The sequence below is a fragment of the Loxodonta africana genome, chromosome 7, assembly GCF_030014295.1.
Source record: "Loxodonta africana isolate mLoxAfr1 chromosome 7, mLoxAfr1.hap2, whole genome shotgun sequence".
NCBI lineage: Eukaryota > Metazoa > Chordata > Mammalia > Proboscidea > Elephantidae > Loxodonta > Loxodonta africana.
In genome coordinates, this window is record NC_087348.1 from 105,009,576 (window position 1) to 105,018,670 (window position 9,095).

The window sequence follows — 9,095 nt, forward strand, 5'->3', positions numbered from 1 at the left end:
CCTGATAATATGTCCAAGGTTTGTGAGATGAAGTGTCCCTATCCTGAGAAGGAGCATTCTGGCAGTTTGAGAAAATATGTAATAACTAAAACTACCCTGAATTCAGTAATGTTTTGAGGTGTGTTTGTAGTTTATTAATCTCAATAGGGGTATATATGTTTGAAAAATAGCATTATATGTGTGTTTTGGGACCATGCTATTTATTCAGAATCTAGACAATGTTTGGAATCCTCTGGGTTAATATATTATAAACCCATTGCCTCCCAGGCCTGTGACTGAAAACCACTGATCTAGGTTATCTGTAAATTCCCTTCTGAAAACTAATGATCTATGACTCTAGCCAGAAGCCATATGGCTGCTTAGCTAAACACTGGTTCTTTTTGCCTATGTGTGAAACCCCATAGAGTATCCTGGCTGAGCAAGACTATGCTTCTGACCAAAAAAAGGCATAGAGGGGTCCTCCATTTCCCCATATATCCATTTTTATCCACTGATTTGCAAGAGGGCTGGGGAGTCTAATTGAAGAGGCAAAAAAAAAAAAAAAACCTTGAATCCTGTTTATGTGGAGTTTAAGTATATACAGACTATCAGATAAAAGCCAATTTTGCCAAGAGGAACTATCGATTCTCCAGAAATAGAATCATCCATTAGAGAAAGAAGAGTTCAATGACTCGACAGGGTAGGGGAGCTGTGTTTCCAGAAACAATGTGTTTGTTGATATTAGACCATGTCCTGCCCCAGTCACATGCCTAGATGGAAAGGGAATATATGTGTGAACTTAAAAGAGGTCTCTTACTAAACCCACCAACACCATGTGGCTGAAGCCGTGGACCACTGGTTGAGGGTCACATATAAGTAGCTTTCTCCATGAGGATGGTGGTAGCATCCAGCCTTGGACAGCTGCTGCAGTGGTTGGCAAGAAACCATCAGCACAGATTCTTGGAAACAGGTAAGCATCCTGGGGCTTTTCAGAAAGGCTTAGGAGAAGTTTCTATAAAGTAAGTGAGGGGCTTGGTTTCCTGGAGATTTGTGTACTACATGTAAATTGCCTTTGTGATGCTGCCATTTGGAAGCCTGGAGTGTTTGGATCATAGAAATATAATGTCAGAAACAATGTTCATCAAATAAGTAGTCATTGGCTGTTGCTTTGTTCTTTAGGTTTCTTTTGATTTAATGGTTGTTTGCTATGTGACAACTGGTCTTAAAAACAAAAGTCTAGTCCCCACCCCAGCCACTGAGGCACCCACAAGGGCCATCTCTCTCTACATCACTCAATCTCAGGGTGATGGGAGGTGAATCCAAGTGAACCTCCTTCCACAGTGCCTCTGCCCTCTGCAGATGGCTTCTGGTTTCCTGGGTAATGGCTGGTGTTTAGGTTCAGAGTTGCTGTAGAGTCCCTGGGGATTGACTGCATGAATTCCACTGGACTTCCTCTTGCTCCACCAACTGGGGCCCACCCAGGCTTTTGCTGAGGGCAGCTGCAAAATATGTGGTGTGGCTGCATAGAATATTCTTAAGCTTCTGCCCCAGAGGTAACAGGGACGCAGTGCAGAGTTGTTGAAATAATGTACATTTTGGAGCATGAAAGATGTGGCCTTGAATCCCAACTCAGTCACTGACCAGCTGTATAAAGCCTTGCACAAATCACTTAACTTTGCTGAGCCTGAGTTTCATAATCTGTAAACTGGACTTGATAACCACATGGGCTCGTAAGAACTATCAATAGTGTAGGTTAGACAGATAGGGTTAACTGTGCTGGCAGAACAAAAAAGAGCTGTTAAAAGATTATCATCTAGAAATTGGGTAAACAAGAAACATACCCTGTAAATATGAGATAAGGTTGAAACAACCCATGAATTACTATCAGCTTGTTAGTGGTTTTCTAGTCCCTCCCCCCTTTATAGGCTTGGCACGCGCAGCAGAACAAAGTGTGACCACTTCTGTTTAACCTTCTTTAGCCCTCCGAAGATGGTGATGTAGTGCTGAAGATCAGTGTGCTTGAGCTATATCCCATAATAAGCGATGCCAAGGGCTGCTGAGAGGACTCCACCTTGAATATCAGCAAGTTCCATCTTGGATTCCAGATGTGCTAGCAATCTAATTAGCATGCACTGCCATTCTGAGAAGTACTTGCCCCTTGAAGGAAGCCCACTAAATATTCATTACTCTGTTGTCTCCATGGAACCCATATACGCCCTAGCCTTGCTTGCCTTTTCAAGTCAGTCTTTTGGAGAGGCGTAGTCCCCCACTGACTCGTTTGGCTTGACTCAAGCAAAATAAAGCTTGCTGAAGATAAAGTTTGTCTTTCAAGTGTACTTTTACTCGGGAAAAGACAAAGACATTTCGTGTCAGATTGGTGATTGGTAACATAGGTGTGGTGCCCAGCACACATTCGTTGCTTGAGCAATGTAACTGGTACCCAAGTAAAACAGCAACAAAAAGTTGCCATTGAGTTGTTTCCAATTCATGGAGACCTCATGTGTATCAGAGCAGAACTGTGCTCCATAGGGATTTCAATGGCTGATTTTTCACCAGGCCTTTCTTCCAAGGCACCTCTGGGTGGACTCGAATGTCCAAACTTTGTTAGAAGCCAAGTTCATTAACCATTTGTACCACCCAGGTGTGATACCATAGAGGGAAGCTTATTTCAGAACCTGTATTATGAGGCTGTGTTTGCACTCTCTTCATTCACAGTAAATGTGCCCAGCACCATCCTTGGTACCTAGTTATAAAGATGAGTGAAACCATCTGTGCCCTCTCCCAAGAACTCAGTCTAGTGACTGTCCAGTCTCTTCCCAGTGGCACAGACCTTACTGAACTCTTTCTGCCTTCTGGATGCCTGTGACTCTGGCTGTGCTGGGAATGAAAGTAAGACGGCCACAGAACATAAACAACAGACTGGTGCAATGCTGGAAAACTGTCAGCAGGATGTGAAAAACAAGATCTTGTGGCAAATATTCTTGGAATACTCTTCCCCTGTTCTTAGGGTGTGGAGGAAGAGCTCTCACCCCCAGACTGTGAGGGTGGAGAAATCTGTTCTTCATTACAGGGACGCTGTGTACAAAAGGACCAGCACTTCCAGGCAGCATAGTGCCTACAACTCGGGCAGTGGGTGGCTGAGGTCAGCTGTTCCCAATGCTCAGAACTGGGCTGCAGGTACTGAAGGGAGCTGCTAATTGTCAACAGAAACAATTAGGTCTTTCTACTTTTGTATTCCAGTCAAAGGCATGTTTCTCATTATATTCTTCATAACCAGCCAGAGAGCAACCTTCCCCAACATGGCTACCACTTATTGAGGAAAGATTCTTCCAGAGGAGCCCTGGTGGCATAGTGGATAACAGCAAGGCTGCTAACCAAAACATCAGCAGTTCGAATCCACCAGCCACTCCTTGGAAACCTTATTGGACACTTCTACTCTGTCCCACGGGGTTGCTATGAGTTAGAATCAACTCGATGGCAACAGGTGCTCTTCTAGACAGTAAGCTACATGAGCATTTTTCTCATTGCAGCAGTAAGGGTATAACCAGGCAAAGAGAAACCTCTCTAAGTATTTATAACAGAGGGAATTTTATACCAGAAAACGCCTCACAAAAGATGAAAGAGCGGAGAAGCCAAAGAAGAGGTGATGAGGCAACCCAGAGATTAACTGGAGCAGGAAGCTGAAGGGTTCTTAGGGTGACAGGAGAAAGGCAGGAGGTGGTGTTCCCTGAGCCAAGCTGCTGGACTCACTTGACAAAACTAGAACCACAGTGGACGTGCCTACAGGGAGGTATGGCCATAGGAAAACAGCCATTGCTGGATATCTCACCAGAAGAAGAGGGGTACCCCAGTTTCTTCCTTCTTCCTACCCTCCAACCTCCCACCAGTGCCTCCCATTGACCACACCCAGAGGGAGGCTAGTTGATATGCAAGCTGGGAAATGGAACCTACAGCCCATGACATTCAGAGCAAAGCGTGGAATATCTCCGAGGGTAAACACCCAGGGACAGGAGCATTCACATGATCTTATTTAGTCCACACACAAGCAATCCCAGTCTCAGGTAGGAAGCTTAGAAGAGTTCAAACAAACAAACAAGCAACAACAACAAAAATGGCCATGAGCCCTTTAAACTAAGATATTTTGACATCCTACCTAATCTAAGGAAACCCTGGAGTGGTCGTTAATCTATGCCCTTCCTGAGATTTAAACTCTCATATCTTTGTTTCTCTCCTGACTGGAGAATTGGGTAAGCTCTAATGAAAGTTAACCAAATCTGTCTTCAAAGTAAAGCAAAGGCTTTTAATGCAATTTTGAAAAGCCACAATTAATGGGAAGCACATTAGTTACAAAGAACCAACAACTAAATGAAGGCAGCCTGGTGGAGCTTGACAGCTTGGCTGCCTTGGAAAAGGAGTGTGGGGCCTCCAGGGAATGCAGCATGGCTTGGTGATGTGCGAGGAACACCTTCAAGGTCAGGTCTGCATCTAGTTATGGCTGGCTGAGGTCTTGCCGAGTCATGTGAGCCCTTCTGCCAGGGCCCCTGCCTGACAATATTGCTCTAGAGTTCTCAGATCTGTGTCAGAGATCCTTGAAGGAGCCTTCAGGGAAGGCTATACCACGCCACCAAGAGCCCTCTTTTCCAGGAAGCTTTCTCTGACCTCCAGGTTAGATTATTTGATGGCCTTCTTCGCTATCCCCTCAGCATTCTGTGCCCACCTCCATCATGGAGCTGGATACTCTGTGTATTCATGCTTTGTAATTGCTCATTTTCTCATTTATCTGCCCCAGTGGATTGCGAACACCTCCAGGGTAAGAACTGAAGCCTTGTATGTTCCTTGGACTTAGCACAGCACTGAACGTGTAGTAGGGCTGCAATAGAAAATTGAGGAATGAATGAAGGGACATATAGGAACCCAGGATATTCTTAACAGCATGGTGTAGTGGAAAGAATGTATAGTCAGATATCTTATTAACATGATGACACAACGTGTATTAAACATGGTATATAATGGTTAAGAACAAGGGCTTAGAGTCAGATTGCCTGGTTTTAAAATTCTGGCTCTTTTTTAAAATTCTCATCTTGAAAACAGGCATGATAGTAGGACTTGTGTCATAGAGTGCCCGGCACATGATCAGCACTCAGTAAAGGTTAAATATCATCATTCTTACGGACAAAGCATTGTCCCAAGTGTTTTACATACATTAGCTCATTTGATCTTCACAACAGCCTTGTGAAATATTGTTATTATCCCCATTTTACAGATGGGGAAATTAAGTATCAGTGAGGTTATATAACTTCCCAAGGATTAGCGAAGAGAGCTGTTGGCAGAGTTGGTGGCTCTTAATCATTAGGCTAAACTGCCTCCTCTTTATCCTTTGAAGGTAGATTTGATTTTTGCAAATGGCCAGAGTTATTTTTGTTCAATCATAATAACAGAAATAAAAATAATTCCTTACCATTATGTAGGACTTTACAGTCTACAAAGTGTTTTCTCACCTGAGCCCCTCAATTGAAGAATGTAATGTGTACTTGTATTGTTTGAGAGTATTCAATTTTGCTACAAAACAAATTAGATGAAATTCATCAGATATGTTTTAAAAAACCTGCAACATGTATGTATTTAGCATAGAAAAAAATAGAAGGACCAAGAAATACCTAATACTTATGAGTCACTAAGTATTCCTGAAAGAGCCCTGGTGGTACAATGATTAAGCACTCAGCTACTAACAGAAAGGTTCAAACTCACCAGGCACTCCGTGGGAGAAAAGACCTGGTGATCTGCTTCCACAAAAGTGCAGCCTACTGGAAACAGAACAACCAGAATGGAAATAATGAGAAAGTTGACACACTGGGAAAATGTAACCAATGTCACTGAACATATTGTGCAGAAATTGTTAAATAGGAACCTGATTTGCTGTGTAAACTTTCACCAAAAACACAATAAAATATTTTAATTAAAAAAAAAAAAAAAGATTACAGCCTAGGAAACACTTCAGGCAGTTCTACTCTGTCCTATAGGGTTGCTATGAGTTGGAATAGACTCAACGGCACACAACGACAAATATTCATGAGGCACCTGTGTACTAATACAAATGACATATAAATATGCATGAGATATATGAGGCACTAAATATTCTAGATGCACACAATACACATGAGTAATCAGTATTCATGGGGCCTTAATTGATGACCCATTCTGGCTCCATGTGTCTTCTGCCCAAGAAACACAAACGAAACGCACGGCAGCACAGCAGACTAATTTGCAAGCCATAGCTATTGTGCCAGGTGTACTTGTCTTTGCGTTTTTCTCTAATACAGCAAGCATGTGTTCTCGGCCAGGGCACTTTCCATCTGTGGGCCCCTTTGCTCCAACCTCAACTCTTGTCCTGCAACCAAACCATCAGCAGGGAAGCCTGGTGTGGAAGAGAGAGCGAGAGCGGGAGCGGGAGCGGGAGCACGTAGGAACACTGCCCACTCCAAGATTCAAGTACTGCGATCCAGCTACCCGCTCTCACCCTATCTTAGTGTATTAGTATGCCTCATATCTTTTGCCCCTTGCTTCTCACTATATGTTTTAAACTGATTTTACTATTCATGTGATTTGAGCATTTAAATTTTGTTTGCGAGCTATTCTGTTTCACGACCTCTGGGCTAATTTGCCTGGTAGTGTCTTGGGAGGCTACCAAATTATCAAGTTAATTTTCCATCTGACAAATGGTGGGATGTAAGTAAGGATCATGACCCCCTCTTTATAGATAAGGAAATTAAGAAATCTATAGGGTATGTCACTGGTCCAAGGTCATACACCTACTAAATGGATTAATTGGGAGTCATACACAGGTTTTTCCAAGTCTAATTCTTTTTATTCTAAACAATATCCTCATGCTAAAATCATCATGGAGCACTATAAAATAATGAGTTGTATTTTTCTTGTGTGGCTCTAAAGAAAAGAGCCCTGGTGGCACAGTGGTTAAAGCACTCTGGTGCTAACTGAGAGGTTCGTAGTTTGAACCGTCTAGCACTCCATGGAGGAAAGATATAACAGTCCGCTTCTGTAAAAATCTACAGCCTTGAAAACCCTATGCCGTAGTTCTACTCTGCCCTATGAGTCGGCATCGGCTCGAAGGCAGTGGGTTTGGTTTTGGTTTTTGGCTCTAAAGACAGTTTGAAAAGATGAACTCCAAGGCTGTTCTGAGCAAAGTTTTACCATCTAGGTAGAACAACACGCCACTCTTGCAAAGGACTTGTTTTGATGGGGCCACACTCATTGAGCATGGCCATGCTGGGAGTACCCTTAAAAGGACCCTCATTTTCAGGGTACATTCACCCCTCCTCTGTTCCTCATTGATTCATTAAGCACAGGCTCCTCATGGGCAAGGCTTCCAGCCAACAGACACGTGGAGGGTCTGTCACTGTTAGGAATTAAGTCCAGAAAAAGGAGCGGCTTGAGCCTGAAAGGGTTCAGTTGTCTTCACACCCTTCCCAAAGCTGGATTCCTTTCCAGACAACACCAGCCGTGGAAATTTGGCCTGTGTGTTTGGTTTGGCTCCTTTAACTGTTGACTTTTGGATCAGCTCTAGGTTAGCTTGGGTCTGAAACTTGCTTTCCCCAAATTAATAGTTAACCTGAATAAGCACTTTTTCATCTTCCTTCTCTTCCCGTCCTTGCTATCTTGAAAGCATGTGCAAATAAATGGTGCTGGCCAGAAGGGTTTCAGGCTGTCCACCAAGGCAGTGTTAGAGAAGGAAGGCTCTCTAGTGAGGACAAGACCACCATTTTTATTTCACTTGTGTCAAATTACAAGCTCTTGTGGGAAGCATCGGTTTTCTCAGATGAGAAAAATGAATGGAACCCTGCAAATAATTTTCAGAAATCATTAGACCTCCAAAAAGTATAATTTTTCTGCAAGTTCACACTGGTTTGCTCATTCCATCCTACCCATCTTATTGCCTTCAATTTTTCACCAAATCACTAGGTTAAAAAAACACCACAATAATTACAACACATGGTGGTGCAGTGGCTAAAGCGATAGACTGCTACCTGAAATGTCTGTGGTTTGAAACCATCAGCTGCTCCACGGGAGAAAGATCTAGCAGTCTTCTTCTGTAGAGATTTACAGCCTTGGAAACCCTCAGAGGTATTTATGAGTTGGAATTGACTCAAGTGCAGTGGGTATAGTTATTAACATGGAAGATGGCCACAATATAAAACTGTATTTTTAAAATTGTGTTTGTGTGCCTGTGTGTTTGTGCACATACAGACAACATGAAACATGCACATACAGACATCATGAAAAACTTCTAGAAAGAGAAAAAAATGGTTAAACATACTTATGGAGGAATTATAAGTGATTTTTATTTGATTTTTTAAAATAACTTTCTGAATTGCCTAAATTGTTATAATCATCTTTTGTTGCATTTTCTGTGGTTTTTAAAAAGTTACTCCATTCCCGTTTTTAATAGAAATAACAATATTTGATGTGGTCTTTACTGTTACTAAGGAGCTAAATAATCTCAGTTGAGCTTCATAACATTCCTGGGAAGTCAGTAGCTCAGAGAGGCTGTTCCGAGCAAGGTTACATGGCTACTAAATGGCAAAAACCAGATATTGTTGACGTCAAAGCCTGTGTACTTCCCACTCTTCCATAGCTTCTCCCTGTAAGTACTTTCATTTTTCTGGGCTGAGTTTCAATCAACCCCTGAAACATAATGCTTCACTGGGTGCAATGATGAAAATCCTGCCCTGCAGAAACTCAAAATCCAGAGTAGGGCTTCTCAACCCCAGCTGCTAATTATATTCACCTAGGGAGGCTTCAAAAAAATCCCTATGCCCAGGCCACACCTCTGACTACTTTTTAAAGCTCCCCCAGATGATTCCAATGTGCATGCAAGGTTGAGAACAACTGATCTACCCGGGAGATGGCATGTCTGTAAATGAACAGGTCCCATGAGAAGCAATATATACTCAATGTGACAACTCACTGCCTTGTTTCCAGTAATTGCTTCCTGACATTTTATAGGTCCTGGGCATATGGATCTGTTTGCAAGAATGTTGTGAGAATTTAAAACCATAAACAGCTTTTAGCTTCCGTCCTTGAAATCAGCTGGAAACAAC

General features: G+C 42.6%; 1 long non-coding RNA gene across 1 annotated transcript; it reads left to right on the plus strand.

Annotated features, from left to right (window-relative positions):
- Window positions 1–460: 460 nt before the first annotated feature.
- Window positions 461–2,297, plus strand: LOC135232014 (uncharacterized). The gene is made up of 2 exons (XR_010322543.1): window positions 461–949; window positions 1,959–2,297. It is a non-coding gene; the product is annotated as an uncharacterized LOC135232014 (long non-coding RNA).
- Window positions 2,298–9,095: the final 6,798 nt, after the last annotated feature.